General features: G+C 42.8%; 1 long non-coding RNA gene across 1 annotated transcript; it reads right to left on the bottom strand.

Annotated features, from left to right (window-relative positions):
* Positions 1-1250: 1250 nt before the first annotated feature.
* On the bottom strand, positions 1251-26186 carry LOC140594546 (uncharacterized). The gene is made up of 3 exons (XR_011995406.1): positions 23585-26186; positions 10074-10420; positions 1251-2633 (listed from the first exon to the last, which is right to left on the bottom strand). It is a non-coding gene; the product is annotated as an uncharacterized lncRNA (long non-coding RNA).
* Positions 26187-26203: the final 17 nt, after the last annotated feature.

Here is a 26203-nt window from a genome sequence, read left to right as displayed (position 1 = left end):
GCTGGGACAGGGCGCTCCCCGTCAGCTGGTCACAGCACACCGTAGTTTGTGACCATGATGGGAAATGAGGCATCTTGTGACCTGAGGCCAGGCCTGGACCCGCCCCTAGGAAGTCTGTATCAGGCGCCCTGCAAGGTACTTCAGGGATGGTGTTCCGTTACCTGCCCGCAGACACCTGGGCCCATTAGACAGATGAAGAAATCGAGGTTCAGAGAAGTAATGTTACGTCCACTTAGGGAGTGTACCTGGGAAGCGTTCAGATGACAACACTGGACTCCGTCGTTCTTCCTACAGCTGCACAGCATTGCCCACGAACACTGGCAGAGGATATTTCAGTGTTTTGCGCCCTATTGGATTATAACACTGCTTGTACAAAGATCACTGCTGTCTCTGAGTGTGGAAACTGTAATTCTTTGTTCCGTAGGAGATAAAGGGGAGATCCTTGGTTTGGTTTGGGTTTTTAAAAAATTCATTGCTAGTAATGGAGGCTTCAACTATCTGCCTATTTTTAATAATGAATGATATAATTCCCATACTCATTATTTGCAGTGGGCCTCAGTTTCTCCATCTGGAAAAAGTGGGACGAGGTTAGGTCATCCCCACAGTTGATTATGGCTCTGGCATTCTAGGATTCTCTGCTTACGTGACCCTCCCAGACAGCAAGAAAGCCCATAAATAGTCATGTCACAAAACAGCTCGTTTGAACTTTTGGACATTTTGGCTGATTCAAATGTTGGTTGTTTTGGAAGTTTTTAATTCTGTGTTTTAGCCAAAGTATGCTGCAGTAGCATGAGACTGTGTCTTTCATCTAGTAGCGAATGCTTCCATGCCTCGTGGTGTCCCAGATTCCACCAAGGTTATCTCCCGGCATTAGGGAATAAAAGAGAGCGGTGTATGGTCCATTTCATATGGCCTGGAGGCTGTGTTCGCATATAACATGGGATCAGTACATGCTTGCAGTTGTGTGTGTATTTAACTGAGACAAGGAAGCATGCTAGAAAACTGGGTAAGAAATAGGACTTCTGGGGATGTCCCAAACCTGACTGCCCACCCCCTACACACACACACCCCCAATCCTCCTACTATTCCACAGCCATTGACTAGGGTCTACTACATGTGGCTTAGACAGTCAGAGGGAGAACAAAGCCAAATATCACCAGGCTGGCCCTCGAGGCAGGAATAGGCCAGTGGAACAAACAAACAAGAATATTATGAGGCATTAAGTTACTACCAAAAAAAGTATATTCTGATAACACAGAAAAGAGATGAGTGGCTTTATTTACGTGTCTTTAGAAGAGAGAGGAATTTTAAGAATTTTCTCCAAAACCCATGCGGCGTCTTGAAGCCATACCTTGGTTTTTGAGTTGGGGGCGGGGGGCAGGGGGGACCCAGACAAGGACTCTTTTCCATCCATCCCTGGGCCTTTTGCAGCCTCTGAACCTTGGCTAATGCTCTACTTTACCTAGAAACGTCACCTCGGTGTCCTCACATCAGCTTATGAACCAGTTCTGATCTAACTCTACCATAGAGCTTCCTAGATAGGTTCCATTAAGATGTGACTCCATGCACCGCAGCATTTGGGGACTCTGTTAGGACATTCGTTGTCTGTACGTGGTATACATATGTCTAGTTTTTACCTCCTACACTCCAGACTTCCAGAGGACAGGGATCACACCTGTGCCTAGCACAGAGCCTTGGGTATTGCCGACACTCGGCAAATGTTCACTGAATGAATACGCTAATGGAGGAACACGTGAATGTCTGACATGCTGTGCTTTATCACTAAAAATCTTCCTTTCTCATTCATAGAACATGAGACGGGAACGAGATTATTGTGTCCAACACATCCATTGCACAGATGAGGAAAGGGGACTCACAGAGGAGAAGTGACTTGTCCAAAGCCACCATGGTGGCTTCCACCCTAGACATTACAGCAGAGGATGTTTATAGAATTAATAACCATTCATCCTCCTGTTTGGCAGAGGCCACACCTCTTGGCATCCAATCTCTATGGTCTTGTCCTTCTTGATACTATAAGAGCTTTTTTCCACGTGAGAGGGTAGAGTGAATGCTTGTAAACACCACCTCTGCATGGGGCTCTTTGCCAAAGACCGATGTTGTTGCCTGTTTGTGATCCTCCCTCACCGGCTGCTGGTGGAGGCTGTGGTTTGGAGGCCAGAGGGAGCATGAGGTTTTGCCTCAGGTGAGATCATTCGCATTTCCTTGAAGGTCTGTGAAATGCAATACTTCTTTTGTTTTTCAGATAGACCAGCCAGGGAGTAGAAGGTTGGCCAGGACTAGCAGTATCTGAGACAGTCAAGCATCTATTTCCTGGAGAAGCCTGGCACCTCCTTCCCACAGGACCCCTTGTTTCCCTCCTGCTCAGCCACTCCTTTACTGTTTCCAACCTCCTCCTCTTCTTGGGATTCATTTAGTGTGCTCACTTCTGTCCAGAAATCCCACATGGCTCTACAATTGCCAGAAATCTCTCCCAAAGCAATGAAGGAGCTTTGACCCAACACAATGGGCTAGTCATTCAATGAGATGCATTTGTTTAGAGGCAAGGTTCCCCAAACTTGCTGCCTGCAAGTCTTTCTTTGTTCAGTGCTCTTCTCCATCTCTTCTCATTTTTCCTGAGACAACAAAGGACAAAAAAAACTCAAAGGCATCATTGAATGAGTCGCAAGCCAGAGGAGAACTTTCCTGTGTGATGGAATAGCACAAATCAAATCAGCTGCATAATCCAACCACTAGGAAGATTTTCTGGTCAGTATAGCAGAGTGGATGGAGCTTTGGCCTAGCATGGATTCAGGTCCTGATGCACATCGACTTACTGTGTGACTTTGGGCAAATCCCTGCCTTTCCTTGGCTTTGAGTGTCCTGGTTACCAAACAAGCCACACCTATGATCTTAGCAACTTAAATTTTTTCAAAAAAAAAAAAAAAATCAAAGAAATAGTTTTTGAGGGCCCTGAGACTTTGCATATTCAATTCCCTGTCCCTCGAACAACCTTTCTCCCACTTTGTCCACACGACAAATTCCTGTACTATTTCTTAAGTTTTACTTCATAGTGCTTCCAAGAACATTTCCATGAGCTAACATCAAGAGAGAAGGGCTTCTCTTCCCATCTAGACTTTCATTTTTCACTTTTAGCACATTGTATATTTTATCCCATTAGACGATGAAGACTGAGGGCAGGCACCATACCTTTCCTCTGCTTACTAACAGATATGTCTATAACCAGCATTTGTTCATGTTGGTTCCTATGCCATACCACTCATTAATTATTGTGATATCATCCCGCACATTATGGTTCTTAAAATGCCATAGACCCACATTAGATTTTGGAGGGAAATAACAAAAAAAACAAAACAAAAACAAAAACAAAAACAAAAACAAAAAAAAACCCAACTTTCTTGGAATGATTTATTAGATGATTAGAGACTTTATCGTTATCACTGATTTACTCATCAATTTCCCCATTGGGATTGTGAGAGCTCCTCCAGGACAAGAATTCTGCTTTCCATCCCAAAGCACTGGGAAGTCAGTTAGCATTTCCATGAAATGACTGACTAACCGATTGGCTAGATGATGAAGAGGTTTCATCAAGAGGCATAGTTTGGGGTTTCATCAGCTTGACTATTAAAAGGTGAATTACCTCGAGGAAATCATGTCTGTTCTTTGAAATCCAGATTTCCCATTAGTGAGACAGATAAAAATTGCTACCTGTAGTACCTTTCAGTGTTGGTTTAAAGATGAAGGAAGAGAGTGGAAGAGAAATATACTCACATATATTTACTAATAACATCATAAGGCATTAATGAATGTTCTTTTTTTAATATTTTATTTATTTACTCATGAGAGAAACAGAGAGAGAAGCACAAACATAGGCAGAGGGAGAAGAAGGCTCCCTGTGGGGAACCCTATGTGGGACTAAATCCCAGGACCCCGGGATCATGCCCTGAGCCAAAGGCAGATGCTCAACTGCTGAGCCACCCAACGACCCCAATGACCATTACTTCTGTTCTCACACCTAGGTTCCCCCTACATTACCGGGGTGAGACTGAGGTGAAGAGAAATCAAGAAACTTGCTTAAAGTCACATAACCAGTACATAAGCAGTGTGACAGAGGGTCTCCCCATGCGAAATATTGGTTTTCTTGGTTTCTGCTGTGGAAACTGTCTATATGGAGTATTATTTCATCAGTTTTATGAGTTCGGTGGCATAACAAAAGAAGCCTATCATTTGAAACTGGACAGACTTGGGTTTGATCCCAGTTCTGCCATTTATTAGTGTGTAAAGTGTTTCAAATTCCTTCAGGGCTGTGAGCCCCATCTGTGTCGCTGACTGTAAAACCCGGGTGAGAATACTCACTTCATAAGTGGGCAGGAGGACTATGGTAGGCTGATTAACGCTCCCCCTAACCCCAAAGACGGCCATGACCTAATTCCCCAGAACCTATATATGTTACCTTATATGGCAAAAGGGACTCTGCAGATGTGCTTAAAGTAAGGATTGCGTCATCAGGAGATTATCCTGGATGCAATCACAAGTGACCTTATAAAAGGGAGGCAGAGGATGATTTGACTGCAGGAGACGAGAAGGCAGAGTGACCAGAGATTGAAGTGATGTGGCCACATGCCAAGGACTGCTGGCCCTTTCCAGAAGTTGAAAGAAGCAAGGAACAGATTCTCCCCCGGAGCCTCCAGAAGGAACCAGCCCTGCGGACAACTTGATTTTAGCCCGATAAAACTCATTTTAGACTCTGCTCTCCAAATCTGTGAGGAATAAATTCCTGTTCCATGAAACTGGTGCTGATTTGTTACAGTAGCCACAGGAAACTAATACGAAGACTCAGTGGGACCGTGTCTGCCTGGTGCACAGCAGGGCCTTTAAAAGGATCATTCCGTTTATCACTGGATTTTGAAATATCTTCTTATTGCAGCTCCTTTAATAAGACTTTTTAGGTACTGTCTGGAAGACAGGGAAAGGAATGGAAGCTGGAGGGAGCTCAGCCTCCCCCAGTAGCCCAAAAGTTTTGAAGGGGCCTCTTGATGAGGGAGTTTTGCGGTGTTGAGTGGTTTAGCTCAGAGACAGGGGTGAACCTGGACTTACACATTACATCCTTATCACTCTGGACCCAGCCCGACCCTAATAAGTGTCAGGCTTATCTGGGTGGTTGCTCATCTGTAACTCCGAGGACTCCTCTCCAGTATACTTTGTCAAGCTGAAAGAGCTACGAGATCATCGTGCTCAGGGAAGAGATAAGAAAAGGAGGCTCAGAGCAGTGGCCGGCTTTGCCCACACACTGTGAATTGTGGTCAGCTGCGGCTAAAATCCAGCTTTGCTGACTCCCAGAGCAACGTTTCACGTGGAGGAAGCGACTGGTCTGGATTTCTGTTAAGACTCACAGAAACCAGAGGGGTTTATGTCTTAGAAAATCCTTCACACGGAGTTTCTTCTACTTGGAAAAGACGTAAGGGGGTGATTGAGAAGAGGGAGCACCTCTCTGCTTCCTTGCTGCGGTGCCCAATCCGCGAGTCCTCTCTCACCTGCTTCCCTCAGGTTTCCAGTTCACTTGGTGACAGATGGAGCTGTGGTATCTGGGGACTAGAGGAGCCCCAGAGTGAGATGCCAAGCCAGTCTTTCAGACGCTGTCTCAGAGAGCCCCCTCCGTAGGGGAAGTTCAAAGGCTTTCTAAATTCTTTAGAACACCTGCCCAGGCCAGGAAGCGGCCTGACTCGCAGAAGGATGGTACACGGGGAGTGCTCTGCAGTAAGTATAGATACATGACTCACTGTTTGAAGCAGATGATGGAAGACTTCCTCCCTGGAAATACTTTATAAGGAAGTCGTGGGGAAGCCTTGATAATCCCCATGGACGGCAGGGGTGTGGGGGCCAGAATGAATCAGTGAGACAGCTGCATTGTAGAAGCCAGCAGAGGGGGCTTACTCTGAAGCCTATTCCACCAGTAGCTCGTCTAGGCTAGTATAGTGTTGCCAGTGAGAGATCTTCTGGGAGCCTGGTTTAAGGAGCGGGAATCGGTAGTGAGTGGATGCTTCTAAAGGATATGGAAGTACTTTGGTTCTTTGGCCAGTTGCAGTCTTGTTTGCACAGTTAATCTAACATGATTTATGTGAAACTGCTGGCATTCGACTACATTCGACCTACAAAGATGGCACTTACATATTAGTTCAGCTAGTGAACTTAGTTAGGCCTTGCTAAGATCCCAGCACCACAGTGCACAGAGCACTGGGTGTGCACAGAGCAGAGCCACTCACTTCTAGGAGTGCAGGCTTGCACAGCGACGAAATCTGCCACAGTCAGAGCTGAGGGAAGTGTGCAGTGGTTCCTAGATATCCTGGGACATGTAGGACCCCTGGACACCTGAATAAACCAGGAACAACTCCCCATCAGAGTTGAGATTGAATTTTACCAGATACTTGGTGACTTTTATTTTATTATTATTATTACTTTTTTTTTTCTTCCATTTTAATAGTTACCTGGGTGAGGATGTAAGAACAGAAAGGCAGGATTGAGAGAAATGAGATGTTTCCTATGCTCCAGTATTGCATGAGGATTGTATCTACTGTAGGGCTACAGACACAAAGCTACCAGCTTATGGCCAGACACGGAAAATGCCAATTTCCTTCTTCCTTCCCATGGAGAACAATCACAAATGAAGTCATGAAGGAAGTTGTGTGTCAAGGGAGTTACATGATGGTTGGAGAGATGAGACCTATAAATCTGCCAGACTTCCCGATGCCCAGGCACCTGCTTTGGAGTCTACCTTGTGGCTAGGAAGTATCTGTGGCTTAATAACTATTTTCTTTGTGCATGAGGAGTTCCCTTCTCCAAAAGCACTGAGGTCAAAGGATGGAGAGTTTGTCTCCAAGACTTCTGAGTCCTTTTGTGATCTCTAACCCAAACAATGCAATAAGAACTTCCGGTTTCCTTTGGGTAGCTGAGAAGAATGCCCCATGGCAAGGTCATTCTCTAGGTCATGAATGATCCAATCTGATTTAACCAGCCCCTTGCTAAGTGGCTGGCACACAGTAAGCACTCTGTAGGCATTTATTTTATTAATGGTTGAATCTAAATATCTTTGAATCACAAGCTTGGATGTGAAAAAACCGGCTCACACTTTTTCCTTATAAAAGCAGCCAATTTAATTTAATAGAGAATTATTGATTATGTTTTTCTGTAGAAATAAAAATAATGAATGCAGTCCTTTGTTCCTGATGGTCGGATGTTGCATGAACAGAGTTGGTAGCAGTTAGAATTGCTGAAGCCTAGAATTCGTGAGTTGAATAGGAAGATATCAGAGTGGTGATTTTGTCTGAGTTGTAGTCTGGTCATTGATGCCCTCCCTCTAAGACGTCAATGTCTTTATTTTATAAACCTTATCTATTGGATTCAGACATATGTCCCACCATGGGTATCAGTAACGGGGCCATGTCACCATGTCACAGAGATTAAAGGGTGATCTTTCCAGCTCTGTGGTTGTTTATCGCCCCATAGGAGAAGACACACAGAGAAACTTAGGTAATTGCAGAACAATGTGATATGTGTTGTAGTGAAAGTCACCGTAAGAGGCTGTGATAGGACACAGAGGTATAGAGAACCTAATGTTTTCCATTGCTTCAGTGCTTCCAGGATCAGAAGATTCATTATCTTACAAGAAAATGCAGGGAGAAAGAGTGCATTAACGTTTTCTAATCATTCAGCTTTTTTTTTTTTTTTTTTGTAACGAATATCTATTATGTGCGAGGCACTAAGTCAGGTGCTGGAGAGGCAGTGAGTAAAAGGCACAGTCCTCACTCTCAGTGAACTTTCAGATTCATGGGTGAGATGACCATTAAACACATAAATACACACAGAAAGCATATAGTCATAAACAAAACAGTGATGAGTGTGGTAAAACAAGAACCAAGTGGCTGTGATGCTCTACATTAGTTCCCATTTCCTGGACTTACTTCAATCCTGAGGGGTGAGTATTTTTTTAAAATTTATATTTTAAAAAAATAATTTAATGACCCTTTGTAGACAAAACTAATTTCTGCAGAAAATGCTTAGCCATTTAAAAATACCTTGCTATTGATGGAAAAAAAAATAACATAAGCCATTTTTCTTTATTCATGATACTGGTTTCCTTTGCAATTTTCACAGTGGGGATGTGAATTTTTACTTTATTCATTTAAAACATATTCATATAATATTTATTTTGTGTTATGGACTTTAAAGCGTTACAGGTGCTAAACTCATTAAATCCTCATAACCTATCAGAGAGGTATTATTATCATCACTATTATTTCCACTTTTTAATTAAGGAGCTAGCTTAGGAACTCAGAGAAGTTAGATAAGATGTCTAAGGTTGTACAACTGATAAGACTAAGGGTGAGCCAGGACTCAAATCCAGACTATCTGGCCCCCAGAGTCCCTGCTTATCACCATTGTACGGCTGCCCTTTGAGGAGTTACCAAGGCAGATGAACTCTGAAATGTGCCCATCTAACTGGTGTGAGAACTGAGTGTTTTAGTCTCTATTTTGCTGAGGAGTTAGCCGAGGCTCCCTATGGTAAAGTGCTTTGCCCAAAGCCACACAGCTGGTAAGTGTCAGAGCTGGAATTAGATCCCAGCACCGTTCAATGCCAAGTACAGGCCGTCGGCTCCACGTCATCACTGAGGAGCCTCAGGTGTACCGGCCACCCAATTCAGGGACAGAATATTAGAAACCCAATCTTTGAAACATGCTCTTTCTCTTCGTCCTACTATTTATTTTCTATGCCTTTAACGTGTACTGCCCCCTTAGGGGTTAATTATGTGCTATCTCTTGTTGACTTATAAACGTGGGTTGGTTACTCTTGCCTAAGTAAGAGCATGGGAAGTCTGATTCTTCCACTCAAATCCACCCACCTCTGTCTAGGCTGATGCTGAGTGTAGTAGTTCTCATCAAATACTCACTGGTTTAAATCACAGACTTTGAAATTTTTATCATGTTGCATACACAACTCCAAAATAATGCCCTAAGATAACCCAACGGCTCTGAATTTGTGCTTTATATCACGCAGACCTGGGTTCAAATCCCAGCTGTTACTTTAGAGCTGAATGCTCCTGGGCGAGACTGGTCATCTCCCCAAGTCTCAGTTTTTCCCTCCATGAAATGGAGGTAAGAACAGCTACATGAAGGGCTGCTGTTAAAAGTTGGTGAGATAGGGGCACCTGTTAAGCATCTGCTTTCAGCTCAGGTCATGATCTCAGGGTCCTGGGATCGAGCTCTATGTCAGGCTCCCTGCTCAGTAGGGAGTCTGCTTCTCTCTCTTTCTTTGCCTCTCCCTCTGCCCATGCTTTCTCTCAAATAAATAATAAATAATTTTTAAAAAGTCAGTGAAATAAAGCACTTAGGACATATGAAGTGCTAAATAGTTGGAAATTATTATCGCTTCTAGATTTTCCTCTTTATTTAACAAATATCTGAACAAAGCCTCCTTACCAGCTTTTACTTCATTTCTAAAACTAGATAAGGATCTGGGGACTTAATGTATTTTGTTTTCCTCTTGAATTCTTTCTCCTGTCTTTGATAAAAAGGGGTTGATTTGTTTCACTCTTTGGTTTATGCCAGTGCTTCTGACCTGGGAGGGAAGGCATTTTCCTCCCCAGGGGGCATTTGGAAATGACTGGAGATATTTTTGGCTGTCACAACTTGGGTGGGAGTGCTACTGGCAACTAGTGGATAGAGGCCAGGGATGCTGTTGAACATCCTGTAATGCGTCCCATGCAAACCGAAGGCTTATGCAATACAAATATGCCAGTAGGGCTGAGATTGAGGAATCCTGGTTTATACCCTCTAGCACCTCACACACATGCACATAACATGTACACATGCACACTGCACACAGACATGCTCACACTCACGTACGCCCCAAGCCCCTTGCCCACATGCAAGGAACAGTGTGAGCAGATCTGAGCCCTGGTGAACTCCAGGATGATGTCATGCTGGGGGAGACCCACACAGGCCTGCGGTGAGACACATTACACGTGGGGGATCTCACCATTTCCGCACAGACCCCTTACCTCGGGATCGCCGCCGCCTCATATCCTGCTCTGGTCCCTCCTGGGAACATGGGAAGGCTCGCAGCAGATGGGGTTTCACTTAATCACATTCTCTGTGGTCAGATCGGATTACATCCACAGCAGCTCTGGCTCTGAGAGACCCACAGTTGCCTGGTGCTCTCTGGGCTGGCCTATGACCTTCCAAACGCAAATGTATCCCAGGACAGGCAAGGAGAGGGGTTCATTTGCTGCTCTAGCCATCAAAGGAAAGAAAGGTGAGAAATAGAAACCAAAGGATGCTGATATCCTCCTTTGAGGGCAGGGACTGGATGTTTTTCTTGTGCTTTCCACACCAAGTGGCAAGTAGTCTATAATTAAAAAAAAAAAAACAACACAGAAATGTTACAAATTTTGTAGGAGTTTGTATTTCATCGGAAAGAGTAAAGATGGGTGCTAATTATTGAGTGGTTATAATATTACAAATATTGTTATGTGTTTAACAACTATTTTTTCATGTGACTCTGAAACAGAGATGTGTAGGTTAGCATCTCCACTTGAGAGCTCTTCTAATACAGGGCAAGTGAAGCTGGCTGACCCTAGGGCACAGAGCCACTAAGTGACAAAACCAGGATTCGAGCTAGGTCTCACTCTTTTCACGGCCTGGGTCTTCACCATCAAGTTAGATGCCCCTCACTAGCGCAGAAAGCATGGCTAACCCAAGAAGAGTTACATGAGGAGTGATGGAAGGATCTAGGACCCCTCTTGGAATTGCCCTCTAGCAAACAGGTGGCCACTGCCACCTCTGTCTCAAGCTTTGGGTGTTTTCTGCCCTCATTGTGGCCGATCCTCTTAAAATCCTTGCTCTTATGTTTATCTGATGAATAGTGCCATAGGCTCAAGGGTAGCATATGTGTAGGTAGAATTAAACAGTTGCTGTAACGGGAAAAAAAAATAACTTGCATAATTTCTGTGGCTTAACACAACAGAAATTTCTATGTTGTCCACACAGAGCCCTGTTAGAGGGCTGACTCTCCATCAAGCAGTCATATCAGAATGTTTCCATCTGTAGCTATATGTCCTTGACTTCCATGGAGATCATGCTTACTTGCAATAAGCCAGCAGAAGTAAAAAGAACAAGGAGGAATGCATGTGTGGGATTATGGAACAGTTGTAGTAGTGGCATTCCATTGGCTAGAATTATGAGTTTATCTAGGGGTCTTAGGAAAGTGAGGAGACACATTTTATGAAGAGAAGAGTCCCTGCCACCGTGGGGGATCAATGAACTTGTTCCTGAATTTGGAAGATCTTGGTCAAGGATATGGAAGAAATTTTGGTAGGTAACAGATCTGGCCATGCCCCTCAGACCTTACCTTTTAGTTGATGACTAATTCTTTCTATGTGTAGACCTCTCTCCTGGGTGGCAATATGACAGGGTGGCGAGCAATACTCCCCTGAGGCTTGGAACAATTTATAGGATGAAAATAGAACTCTTTGGGAATAAGGATCAGTGGGGCCCTCTTATCTTTCTGTTCCATGTGAGTCTACCCATATTGTAACTGGTTCATTGGCTCATTTATTCCACAAACATTCATTTGAGTATACTATGTACGATGCTAGGCAATGGGGACCTAAACATCCAGTCTCTGCTCTTGGGGCGTGTACATTCAAGTGTGGAAAAGATGAGCAATGCGGCTGTTACAATCCAGCAGAACGAGTCCCGTGGCAGAGGTAGGTACAAGCTAGGGTCATCTAACCCAAGCAAGACGGAGGATTAGTGGACTTATCTCTACACTGAGTCTTAAAACATCTTGAGAGCAAAGCAACTGGGAAAGGATGTTCTAGTAGAAGACACAACACGTGCAAAGGCAAGGAGGCACGGAAGAAGGTTCTGGAGCAGTGAATAATTCAGGAGGGATGATATAGGATCCTTAAGGGAGATATATGGCTGGACTAGATTATGATGAATACGGTGTGCTTGGCAGAGGACGAAGCATTTATTCAGCTTCGCTGACCTTCCGGAAAGGACAGTGTCTACGGGGGAATAGGGAGTTTCATGGAACCCAATGGATCTGCCCATGGCTGGCTCTGGTGAGAACTGGCTGCTTGCCTACAATGACTGGGGCACCACCAGCCTACCCCTGTGCACCCCACTAGGCAAAGGACTTCCTGTAGTCACGTGCCCTTGCAGCTGTAGTCCACACACAATGTCTGCTGCACATGCTAGCCTTTTATAGAACTGTGCGTGCCAGAGAGGCTACTGATTCTCTACCCACTTAGGGTACCACTCTTGTTTTTTCCCAAGGACTCTCCAATAAGATGATGTCCTTCTTCCCTCCATCCCCAGGGGACTGATGGCTGTTTCCAGTCTCCGGAGAAAAAAAGATTGAGTCACCATATCATCACTCTGCAGCAACTTAACACCCCGTAGTCATTGGCATTCATGAAAGAGACAAATTAATGAGGATGCTCTGGGAACTAGAATCTCAGTTTCTCGTTTGTAATCTATTTTTGGATAGGAAACAGAAACACATGGAAAAGATTTGATAATGTTAACAAATGACACAATAGTAACTAGCTGAGCCAAGAAATGTGTCTTTCCTCACTCAAGTGATGTGCTTCAGTTACACAGACTTTTGGGAAGACAGCCTTGTCATCCTATCTAAGATGCCATTGCATTCTCCAGTGCTCAGCCTAAGTGCCACCTGCTCTGTGAGTCATTCTTCGATAATCCGCTCAGAACGCCTCCCTGTATTTTACTTGTGTCTCTGTTCCCTGATTACTCCCTTTGCCAGGATCGTAAATGATCCTTCCATATGTGCCTCTCCCATGCGATTGTAAAATAAGGTAACATTTACTATGAACTTGCATGTGCCAGGCACTGGCATCATTGTTTTACACATTTCTTTTTTTCATGGAATCTTCTCAAATTGACTGTGGGCAGATGTTACTAGTTCCATATTACAAGCAAGTAGATGGAAGTTCCTAGATGGTAAGCCCTGGAGGGTTTAAAAACGTGCATCTTTATCTCGCCCCGTACGCTCCGTCGGTATGGCATAACAACAGTTCCTGAAAGTGGTGGGAACAAATATCCTTGGAATTCTTTTCCCTACCCACGTAATGCAATATCCAGCCAAGGCTTGTTTTATATTAGAATAGAAATACTCGGAAAGCTCAACAGTGGTGTAACCAAGGAGTCAGAGCACTAAATCTTGGGCTTCTGCCACAGGCATTTACCATAGGACGCGTATTGTTCTGTGCTTCATCATGATAAAAAGAATGTTCAGTGACGTCGTGATATATTTTAGGATCAGATTTGCAAAACTTCTCCCAAACAGCTGTGTGTCACAGTGTGGAAAGGGCTTGGGCATCTGGACCACCCTGTGTCTGTCCTTTTTCATCTTCTTTCTTGACCTTTAGCCAGCCCAGTGTGCCTTTTCCTTGAAAGAACTTACGAGACACAACCCTTCTTTGGGTCAATCCTTGGTTAAAGGAAATCTTCAAATACCTGCTTCTCTTTCTCGATCTTTATGTGTGTGTGTGTGTGTGTGTGTGTGTGTGTGTGTGTGTGTTGGGAAGGAGGCAAAAGTGAGGAAGTGGGTTTCCACTCAGTAGCCTGGGGCCCACAGTATTGGAAGATTTCCCCAAAAAAGGAAAAGTTGCAAGAACTCTTCTTCCGCAGAGCTTGGAGTGGATTCCTTTCTGTTTTTGGAAAAGCAGGTGTGAAAAATCCATTATGTTCTCATCCACAGTCAGAAGGTCTGCTCAGACTTTTAAAATTGTGGAGAAAGCATTTGTTAGCCTCTGTTTCCAATTAGCAGGATGAGTTGGTTCCCCTGCTAAGGGAACATGGTCTCATAAAGACGATGAAGCCTCTTTACCATGTGCAGGAGAGGGAGGCTGGGGTGGCCCTGGTGAGTTAATGACAAAGTTCAAGCTCATTTAAATTTCGCAATCACCCTGTTTGCAAATACAGCATCCATTATGAGAACATATAATGTCCATTATGAGGTGAAGATGACAATGAGGATGTTTAATACATAGATTCTGATCATTTGTTCTATATTTAGCTCTGTTCTGGGCAGTGAGGAATTTAGATGAACCACAGGGTTTGCCCTGAAGAGGCTTATAGCTCAGGGAGGAGACAGACAAAGGGACAGTTGTGATACAATGTGATGAGCGCCATGATGAAGCAGGTACAAGATCTATGTGGGTGGGAATGGAGCAAGGTTGCTAGAGAGCACTACACCTGAACAGAGTCTTGGACATGATGAGTTATAGTAGAAAGGGAAGGAAAGAGGGATGGGAGACGGAGAAGGGCAGAGGGATCAGCATGTGGAGGTGAGAAAGGGCATCCTGCATTCTAGAAAAGCTAGCAGGGAACAGCGGGATAATTGGGGTTGGGCTGGTGAGAAGGGCAAGGTTGGTAGGTTCTCATGCAGGCCTTGAAAGCCATGTGAAGGATTTTGATCTCTCCTGCAGCCAGGTGATGAGAGGCCATTCCAGGATGCCAACAAGTCAGGGGCAAGGATAGATTCATTCATGTCTTAGAAATATCACCCTGGCTGCAGGATGAAGCAGAGTTAAGAAGGCAAATTGGAGTCAGGGAGACCACCGAGGAGCTGTCAGAGTCACGTAAGCAAGAGATGATGGTGTTTTGGGCCAGGGTTGGAGCTGTGGGGATGGAAGGATATGGAAGGTTTTAGTGATACTAGAGATAAGCTTGCCAGGGTTTGGTGATCCATCAGATGTGGGAAATGAAATAGAGAAAAGCAGCATCCTGGAGGTGGAGGCTCAGTAGACGGTGATGCTATTTACTGAAGTGAGATTAGGAGAGGAACGAGGACGCTCATCCTTTGGACCTGGCAGTTCCAGCTCAGGAATAGAAGCAATAGCAGTGAAAAGACTCTCTGTGACCCTGGCCTCGGCAGGACCTAGAGCTCATGTTCCTTTCATCTCCAGACTTGGCCTGTGAGCACATATGTGTAGAACCTCCCCACTTGCAATGGAGCCAAGGGTAGGCCAAATTCATCTCTAGAAGGGTTCTCCTCACTGGTTTGATGTGTTTTTATTCTCACAGTCCAGAACAGTAGAATAGTTCGTGTAAGCCAGGCTGCCCGGGTTTGCAGAGAGTCTAACTCTTACAGCAGTCTCACCTTGGCCAAGTTACTCAGCCCACCTGTAACTCAGTGTATACGTTACTAAGGTGGGGCTCATAGTTCTCACTTGACAAATTTATTGTAGAGATTAAAAAAAAATGTGTGGAACCACATGTAAGGGATGAGGCACTGATAAACACTGATAAAACAAATGAGTAGCTATCTTTCTGGTTCATTCCTTCCTCTTCTTAGTATAAAACATTTACTGGATGCACTGAATGCCATAGAATCAGAGCCCTTCTTTTTTTGAGGAAGAAGATGTTGTTGAGAGGTCAGCTAAGGGTTTCTGGAGAATCGGTTTGCATCCATCACTAGGATAAACATTAAGAAAAAAAAATCTTTGAATCCTTGAACACCCAGAATCATCAGCCTTGAATCCTGATCTAGTCATGTACCTTCCCATTGCTCAAAGGATAAGGCTTTCAAGGCTCTCTGTGACCTCTCCCCAGCTTCCTTCTTGAGCTACATCTCCTGTCCCCGCCTCCTGATTCTACCCCTGCATCAGCCACAATGTATTTTCCATTCTTCAGGTGTCATGATGGCCCATGCTGCTGCCGTGTTACACTATGTACTGTGCCTCCTGCTGGAACTGCTCTTACTTCTCACTTACTTAAAACCTGTTCAAACATCGCCAGCTCTTACAGGATAGGTCTCTCCACCCTTCTCCGATCCCTACCACCTTGATGGTTCTCCTAATAAAATGCTTACTGCAGAGTATCTTAATTATTTCTTGACCTTTCCCTTAGTAAACTCTGAGCTCTTCAGGGCAGAACCTGCATCTTCTTGGCCTTGGGAGTTCCAGATCCTAACCCAGAAGTTGGCACCGACTGAGTGTTTAGGTAAAGTTACTGAATGAGTCAGTGGATAAATAAACCCCACTTAAAACTAAAGCAACAGCAGAGAGATGACACACATTTTTTCCTCCTACCACCTCCTTGACTTGCCTTCACCCCGGTTCAGCAATCTTCCCAGAAAGGAGAGCACATGGAATTGACCAAAGAAGGCAAGGGCATCCTAAAAACTGATTTTAAAATATTTATTCCTTTGCTTGTGTTCTCCGGATAAGGCATTGATTCCAAGGCGCCAGCATTATATTTTATAATTAAATATATCTTTTTTAATCTCTCAACAAAAGCCCTGGGTTTAAAAATCTTTCAATATCCTAATCAAGCTATGGTGCCCAGTTACAAAGGGTAACTTTGTAGTTACCCTTGAAGGTGGGTTCAGGTGTAGCAACACTGGACTGAGACTGACAACCAGGCCCAGATCTAGTCCACTCTCAGCCCAATTTGACAAGCAACATTTATACTTAGAAAATGTGTCATTCTTACCTCCTTTACACAGATTAGTTTATCAGCAAATAGGGTCCCTTTAAACACCTGCCATTTGATCTGTCCTGTTATGATTATTGAAGAGATGATAAAATACAGTAAAGGTAAATACAATAAATCTTCAAGTGGTAAATTTAGCAGTCTTCAAGAGTTTGTTTTGTACCTCCTAAAGTAATCTTGGAAAACCATTTACCTTTTAAGTTGACAAATGCTTTTGTTGTCTGTTTAAGTAGTTGCAAAGGATATAACTTCAAGTATATTAAAGATACATTTAAAAATAAAACTCTTTTAAATAGATTTCACAAAATCTAAATTCCATAGTGATTTGGTGCTATTTTTCCATTAAGAAATATGCGAATAAGATGTTTCTTAACAGTTGAAAAGTTACATAGTTTCTTTTCCTCCTTGAATGTGTATTTCCATTCCATTTCCTCCATAGGAGTTTATTATGTGTATTTTTATATTTGAAAGCCTTTCACTGATCACGATATCCTGTTCCTCTAAAACAAAAGATGTATATAAATTGATATTAATTTTTTAATGTTCTGTAAGTTTAAGGCTCTAGCACAAGGCAATTTCTTCTGATTGAATTATTATAGCAATTATTAGAAATAATAAATTGATAAATCTACTATACACTTAATAAAATTTTGATGAATATTTGTGACATGAAACAGAGGCTTATTGGAAATGCTTTCTTTCTTTCTTTCCTCTTTTTTTCTTCTTTCTTTCTTTCTTTCTTTTTTCTTTCTTTTCTTTTCTTTCTTTCTTCTTTCTTTCTTTCTTTCTTTCTTTCTTTCTTTCTTTCTTTCTTTCTTTCTCTTTCTTTCTTAGAACAGAGGGAGACAGAAAGAATCCCAAGCAGGCTCCAAACCCAGTGTGGAGCCCAACATAAAGCTTGATCCCATGATCCTGAGATCTGACCTTAGCCAAAATCGAGAGTTGGACGCTTAACTGACTGAGCCACCGAGGTGCCCTTGGAATTGCTTTCTGAAAGAGATGGATTTTTCTTCAATCTTCTGTTAAGGAATATACATTATTGGTAGCATGAGATGGTATTATATAAATTCCATTCCTGGTTTTCATTTTTTCATTGTAAGCACTGAGAAACTCATTCACAGCAATTAATAGATGAGACAAGAAGGACTATTGTGATAGCAATGTTATAATCTTCTACCAGGTTGTATGCCAAAAATCATTCAAAATGCTTTTTAACTGACGTTCTAATTAGGTTCCCCTCTAGTTTTGTTGTAACCAAAGCACTGGAAATCCTCTGACTTGCAACACGGTTTGCTACTAGATCAGCAGCCATTCACCTTCTCAGCAGTTACAACAGAACCCTGAATTGTACTGTTGTTTGGTCTCCCAGAGAAATTTATACCCCAAGGCAACTCAAGATGAGTGAGAGGTGTGGCTTCCTTTCGTAAAGTGGGTGAAAGGTATTTATGAAAAGGAGACTCCTTATTCTCAGATTCTTGAGAAAGAGTGCAAATGAAAGTCGAGAATCTAAAAATTCCCTTAACACTATCTGCCAACTGGGGACCTTGGAAAACCCATGAGTACCTCTGTGGGTATAGTGCAGTGGACTTTGAAAATTGCCATATGAGATAACCTTTCTATAATTAAATTAAGGCTCCCCAGAGAGGCAGCAAGGTTGTACAGGTCATGACAACGAGATAATAATGGAAAGCAATTAGAAGTCAAGTTCATATTGACTTACACGGACCAGATTCTACAACTCAGAAGTGGGGATAACTCACATGTGTTTCTGCAATCCGGCTTGACTTCGTGAACAAGCTTGGATTCAGATGAATCCTTGAATTATGAAAACGGTATGTTAAATCTGGAATAAAGTTTAGAGATCATCTAGTCTGGAGGACGCAATGAATGTTATCTTTAATATCGGCTTGGAGTCATCGTTGGTGACTCCTTGGAGTTCTATCAAGAAGGATTCGGAGGAATTATCTGGGATCTGTTGGCGAGAATGCTACGATTGATTAGCCCTGTGTGTCAGTGCAAGCAGGGAGGGAAGTGGCGCAGGTGCTCTGTGTAAGCCTCTCCCGGCATGCCACAGGACTGACACCCAGGGAGAGCAGAGAGCTCCATCAAAATTCCACAGCTGATTAGTGGCAGGGTGGGAAGAATGATTGTTTTCTTCAACATTTGGTGCTCATTGTGAATTTGGTGACATTTGCAACTGGAAAACGTCTGGATATTTTAAAGCTGGAAGAAGGAAAATTCTTGTTGTGCAAATATGAACTTTTCTTTCTCTTAGATTCCTTCACATTTGTTCTCTGTGCTATTTGGTGACAGAAGGAAATGGGTCAACCATTATGAGGATGCTGAAAGTACTCTGAGTGGTCTCAGTTGCTCATCCAGAAGGAGCTCAGGAAAAGTCAAAAACCATATACGCAATAAGCAACTCTCTACTCATCTGGCTGTTGATTCTATGTCACCCTGGCCCAGGGAAACCGACACACAGGGTGGAGTTACAGAAGCTTGCAAGGCTTCTCACTCTACTGTTCTATCTACGGATGGTTTCCACTTACCCCCAGAACCTCACACACTCATAGGTCCCTACATGAGTCCATTTGCTACATGAGTCTTATCAGATCCTAGAAGTGGAGTGGGATTAGATGGAAGTATAAGCAGAGATACAACAGGACATATACACTGATGGAGGGATTAGCTTCATAGCTAACAAATGGATTTGACCATCCATACTGAATTGCGTACTGCCTTACTCCTTTTTCTTTTGGACCTCTTTCTACATAAACCTATGTGTGCCTCATTCTTTTTAGCTATAACATTCAGTTGGTTCTAGACTTTTGCTATTGCAAACAATGCTGCAGTAAATATCCCTGTGACTTTATCTTGGTGGACTTCTGAGAATTTACTCAAAGGATAAATTCCTAGAAGTGGACTGGCTGCAACAAAGCTTTCAATTCCCATAGATATGGTCACATGGGACTCTGAAGAAGTTACACCCGTTTACCCTTCCACCTATGGTATATGGGAGCGCCAACTCGCTTACATCCAGCCAACACTGGGTATTTTCAGATGTGAATAAGAGGATTTGAAGAGGTATAGCTTTGAATTAGACTTGAGGTCTCCCTCCTGGCTGCCCCAACCTGTGTCTCCCCAAAGCAGTACAGCTGGGTGATGGCTAATACCACAGACTCTGCTCAGAAGGCTGAATGCTCCTGCTTCAGTGGGAACAGGGGGTGTTTCTTCAGTTTGTGCCCTACTTGGCATCTGTCCCTGACAGACCCAGCCAATGTGGGGAGCCAGCCGCTCTGACGGTAAGAAAGAGTGGATTGGAAACAAATTGATCTTTTCACAGCTGGCCGTTCCCTTCTTTCCCTTCAGCTTGAATCCAGCTCAGAACAAGGTCACTGATGTTCTGCTGCAACAAAGATGGCATTATTGAGGACTGCCTCTTTTGGGGGGAAGTGTCATTCCCCAAGAATTGCCTCTGTAGTGTCAACCATGACAAGCCCGGAGACAGCATAGCTACGAGTCTCCAAGGATCTCCAAAGCGACACCCAAACTGTCCATCCTGTTGACCATGGACTCTTCTATTGGTGTCCACAACTTTATTTAAAGGATGTCAGATGACTCAATTCAACAGGACTATAACCTCTTGTTTATCCTTCCTGGAGGCCCGTGGTCAGAGGGTGGGAGACTTTGGGATTCAAAAGAGAAGAACCATGTGAACAAAAGGAGCAAGAATCAGTGTTTATTTCTAGCACTGCCATCTTATCACTGTTCATCCTATTATTCTGCTTTTTTCTTTTTTTTTCCACAGAACTTGCTCCAGCTGAGAGAAATCTTTTGGTTTATCTTGTTATTGCCTGCTCCCCTACTGTTGTATAGGCTCCAAGTGGGCAAGGCATTATTCAGTTCCCAACTGTATCATCAGCCCCCAGAATACTTCCTGGCCCACTGAAAGTGCTTGATACATATTTGTTGAGTGAATGAGTGAATGAATGAATGAATGAATGAACTTAATGAGTAATCCTTGGGCTGGGTAATCTCATGTATGTCGTATCATTTAAAATTTAAACTTCATAAGATATGGATATTTTCACTTATGGCTAAGGAATTTGGGCTTCAGAGATGAAATAACACTTCAAGAACCATACAACCAGTAATTGGGTAATTGATAGAACTGAGATTTTCATTTAGGCCCAACTGGTTGGAAACCTATCTTCTAGGCCACTAGGATTCTGATTTTTGAAAGTTTAAACTAAAGAATATTAAAGGCTTCTGCAAGCAATGAGGGACACGGTTATCAAAGAAAGACATTTCCAGGTGAATACAATGTGTTCAATAGGAGAAGATACTCCTCATTGCACTCACCAAGGTGAGTGATTCCCGACATGTTAAGTGTTTATTAAATCTGTATTCATTTGGGGACAACAGTAGGGCTAATTTATATGAATTTGCACAAATTTAGGGCCTCTGAGCTTAGTAACAAAGAGATTCTCATGCTAACACGGAGTGACTGTAAGGAAGGGTACTAATATTTTAAAAAGTTATGTTGTGTGCAAAGAATCATACTTTAAATATATTATTTCATTTAGTTCCTGTAACAGCATTTTTCTTTCTCTTTCTCTCTCTCTCTCTCTCTCTCTCTCTCTTCCTTCCTTCCTCCCTGCCTGCCTGCCTCCCCCCACCCTTTCTGTCTGTCTCTCTTTTGACAGAATTAGGAGATTTAGTTTGGGTAAGTGATACTTAATGGTAGGACCAACATTTAAATCTGCAGCTTTATATCTATAGAGCCTCTACCCTTTCTCCTCACCATGCTACTGAGTGTTGGGCAGGGACTGTGGTCTCAGTTGACTAAGTACAGTCTTAGGCACAGAGGGAGCTGCATAAATGACCGATTGGCAGGCCCCTGACAGCCTGTTCTCAGCCAGTGACCCCCAGGGCTACTTGGGGTTTGGCTTCATGCCTGGTATGACTCTATCCTTTAACTGTTTCTTTTGTTGGCCAGCCCCCTAAGGGAGCCCTGTCTCCTCCTTGAAACACTGTGCTGGAATGAGAAGGTCTCCACAAGGGTTCCGGAAGCCCACACTCAGTGCTGTGGTTTCTTCTGAGAGCTGGCTGTAAGGTAATGCTCTGAGATCAGTCCTTCCAGCTCCCGACTCAAAGATCCACAAACTCCAGGCTCCCGGGGGTTTTGAGCTGGCAATTATAATGAAATATTAGCACAAAATAAAATGACTTTTTTTTTTCTATTTTGGATTTCTAATCAGGACAGCATGGCAATGGGATGATCTATGTACTTGTATCTTCAAAAAGTTTCTTTTAATGTTGTTCCTTCTCTAGCCATTTCTCTTATCACTTGGGCTCAGCTTGATGCTTCTCCAGAATTTGCCTTTTCCCCCTCCCATCTATAAAATGCCAAATACATTTCCCCAGTCTGGCTCCATGAAACTGAGAATCTTTGGAAAACTCCTTAGAAAAAAGCCTTACAGATATAGACTGTGTTTTTGGACAAAGTCAGCCCCAAAGAGATACTTGCAGTATTTGGAGATGAAATGCTCAACTGAAATAATAGAAACCCTTAAGAAAGGGGGTGGGGGCATTTCTCCAGAGCATTCTGTTCTTGATTCATTATTTGTTCATTCAACCAATCATTTGACAAATTCTCATTAAGTGGTTTCTCTGTGTTAGACCTGGTGCTAAGTCGAAAGAACAGAGTGGTAAATCAGAAAGAATGCCTTTCTTGGGGGCTCATGGTCTCTGATACTAGCCAACTGAGTACTGTGGCCTGGAGAGAATTCCCTGCTGGCCACTCCTACCTTGTGAGTCCATCTTCCACAGCTCTTCCCTCCTGGCATCACTGTTCTCCTCCTCTCATTCCCCATCTAATGCTTAGCCCCCATTATAGAGGTGAGGAAACTAAGGTCAAGAAAAATGAAGTGACCCACCTGTGATTCCCTGAAGAGTCACTGTCAGAGTTTGGGCTTGAATTCCAGTCCTCTTCCTCTTCCTCTGGTATTTGTTCCAAGGGACCAGAGGGACGTTTGAAATTCATCTCTGAATCTCCCCTTGCTGTCTACCCACTCAAACTCATGCAGATCCATGTTACTCCAACCATATGAGAAAGCTAAAGCCCTCTATGCATCACGTCCTTTGCTGTCTTTGTGTTTTTACAATCGCTGTTCCTATACTACTACTGCTACTCCTAGAAATCAAAGCTAATCCCTGCTGGGGTCTATTCAATGTCAAGCACTACTTTCTATGATTGACTTACTCTTCTGGACATGGAGATAGGTTCTGTTGTTATTTCCATTTTATGATGTAGAAAACTGAGACTCAGAAAGATTAAGTAACTTGCTTGAGAGGCTAGGGCTGAAATTCAGCTTCAGAGCCTATATTTCTCTTAGGGGCTCTGTAAAGTTCTGTTGCATGACTGAGTGGAAGATTGACTGAAATTGAATTCGCTGTTGCTGTTTCTGAAATGTTATTTCAGTCTGAAGTCAAAGGGAAATTATTATCTAGGAAAGATAGAAGTTTCCTAAATTAGATTGGCCGGGAGTCTTTATTTCAATCTATTCAGCCCTCACCTCTGCACCCATCATGTATAAGCATTAACTATATGAGATGAAAGATACAGTGACTTACTAAATTTGTTCATAATTCATCACTATGAGTGCATGAAGGTGAGCATATGCTGTGCACACATTCTCATGTTACCTGAGACATTCATGTACCTCTTGAAGAGGATAGTGGGAAATGGTTACCTGAAGGACCCTGGCCAGTGCACCCACATGCTTGGGAAGGGGGAACTGATCATCTGCCAAATAAAGAGTTCCATACACTCTATAGTGTGGTTTGTTCAATTCTTTAAAGGGTCTCTAACATTTATGAAGCATAGTTAGAAGAAACATTCCTGGCATTATGGGGCTGTTGATGAATGCAGTACGCCTACGGAAGGACAAACACCTTCACATGGTACCCATTTCCAAATCCTCTAGAAGCATATCTAAGAACTTCTCATTAACTCTACTTCGCAGTTATTGGATTTACTAACTTGGAATTTCTCCCGTGGATCCAGAGTCTGTGCTTCATCTCCTTGGTTCCTCGGGGCTCTGTCTTACACGGCTAGAACATTTTGCTCCCACAGCTGTTGGAAGAGACCCATTGATGTACCCAGAGGAGTTGCTTAGCATCTTAACAGCAGGACCAAAAGGAGCAAAAAAAAAAAAAAAAGAAAAAGAAAAAAGAAAATGGAAATCGTGGTTAGTAATTGATTGATCTCATTCTGTAGGAATTCCTTTTGGGAAGGGAGCTGCAGTGTTGTGACAGACGGTAAATCATCTGTAAGAATGTTTACCATGAAATTCTAGCAAAAGAAATGGCTCAAGAAACTTCCTTGGTACACAAACAGAGTCTGCTCTGAGGCCCGAAGGGGACCTGGAAAACTTTATCCTTGTGACAGAGGTTGTCTATTCTAGTGCTCCGGTCAGCTGAAGCTGCAGTAGCGCTTGAGATACACAACCTGCTAGGGTGATGTTTATTAAAAAAAAAAAAAAAAAAAATCTTCTGATTCTTAAATCAACTCCACTTAAAAGTCTAGCTGTGGGATGTATGAAGAAATGCAAAGCAAGCTCAGTCTCAGTCTACTGAGTGTAAACCAGGAATTACTATTTCAATTTTATAGAGGTTTAGATTGATTTTTAAAATTTCCTAAATTCACTAAGTTTGTACGTTTCAGAGTCAGAGTTCAAACTCCAGTGTATTTGGCTCCAAAGTTTGCATGGTGCTTTGTTGAGGGCAGGGTCATGCATTCTACATATTTTCCTTACTTGATTACAATATTCACCACCCTAAGTATGTAGAATCTTGGAATAGAAAGGTTAGAAGAAGCTTAGACATCCCATGATCTAATTTTCTCATGATAAAGATAGGAATAGGCCCAGAGGGGAAAGGCTATCATCCTTGCTTATTTTCACGTAAAGACCACAGCCAGAGTAGTGACTGGTTGACCCTCAGTTCAAAATGCTGTCTTCTGATCAGTTGCATCAATTTGAATGGGCACTTAATATATTTTGCTGGTTGATTTTTTAAAAATATAATTCATGACATCACACTCCTTCCTTCTTCTAAGCAAGTCATTGCTAAATCCCAAGAGTCCACCTCCTGTTCCACTTTTCTTTTTGTGGCTGGTGGTTACCAGTATTTAATGTATCAAATCTTTCCCCTCTAGTCCAGTGAACAGCAACACTGTTGGACACATTGAGGAAGCAAAGAAAAATCAGCTGTGAGCTTCAGGAACTTACTAGGGACTGAGAGAGCCAGACATGAGAGCTTTTTATGTCAATACCTTATATAATCCTCTAGAGGTTATTAAAGCAGAGATGAGGGGCTCCTTCTCCAGCCTGGGAAAATAGAGGGATCTTCTTGGAGGATTAACAAATTCAATTGATTAATTATTTTACCCATTCACCAAATACTTTGGTACCAGTATTTGATACTCTTCTGTGTTAGGTCCTCTTCTAGGGATTAGGGGATGCAGCACTAAGAAGGTCAAGATTTTTTTTTTTTTCTGTCTAATGGAAGAGATGAGACATAAAAATAAACAAAATACTCAAAGTAGCAGTAATGTTGAAAAATATACCAGGCAAAGGTCTAGAGAATGATATGGGATTGAGGATTTATTATAAAAAGAGTGGCCAGGGAAGACTTCTTCAAGAGATGTCTTTTGATCAGAGAACTAATGGAGAAGAACTTCAGTTATCTTTGATAACTGCTTCCCAGGCAGAAGGAAAAAGTAGGACAGATGTCTTGAGTCAGAGTCAGTTTGATATATTTGAGTAACAGTCAAAGCCATTATGGGTAAAGTAGAGTTAGTGACGCTCTCTGTCGGAGGAGATGGGGATAGAAATGTAGGCAAGGATCAGATCACAGGCTGTGTAGGTCACAGGCAAGTGGATGGCAGTCAAATGGAGAAGGACTGTCCAGTCTTTTCCTTCTTGGTAGGCATCACTGACAATGCCATGACATCAACACAGAGAAAGGGAAAGTTAGTACCAAACAAATCATTCTGATGCCCATCCTATGATTATGACTAATACATTCCTGCCATAGATCAAATCCCATCAAAACATCTCTCTAGAAAATGTAGAGTTCAGAACCCCTGGCCCCAGCACTGCCACCCTCTCCACCAGGCATCCTACATTGATCATCTCTCTCTCTCTCTCTCGTTCTTTGTCATGTTGCTAACATCCCTTAAAGGAGATGGTGTAACTCCAAGTAAAGCTGTGTCCATAAATATTTAGACTGAATAGAAAATGTGCCAAAGATGCAAAGAATCTGTCCAGAGGGAGAAGAGATCTTCTCTTTGTTCTCTTCAGGCTTGTAATTTAACTCATGGATTCATGTCTTTGAATAATACATAACTATCAATTTACCTAAAAGAGTTACATAGAAACCTTAGCCTCTGTCTTTCTGCTGTGCCCTGCATGGCATTTTCTTCTCATCCCGGGATATACATTCCTCTTTATTTTTTTTTCTATCCCCCTCTCTTTCTTCTCTATTCCCATGTCTCTGATCACATACTGTGCACTAGGGTCTGTTAAGCTTATCTCAGCAGAGTCTATACCCACTACCTCTTCTCATCCCATAATCACTTGTCAATTCATTTTAATCA

This window comes from Vulpes vulpes, chromosome 12 (genome assembly GCF_048418805.1).
Source record: "Vulpes vulpes isolate BD-2025 chromosome 12, VulVul3, whole genome shotgun sequence".
Taxonomy (NCBI): Eukaryota; Metazoa; Chordata; class Mammalia; order Carnivora; family Canidae; genus Vulpes; species Vulpes vulpes.
The sequence above is the reverse complement of the archived record's forward strand: the minus strand, read 5'-3'. Positions and strand labels throughout refer to the sequence as shown.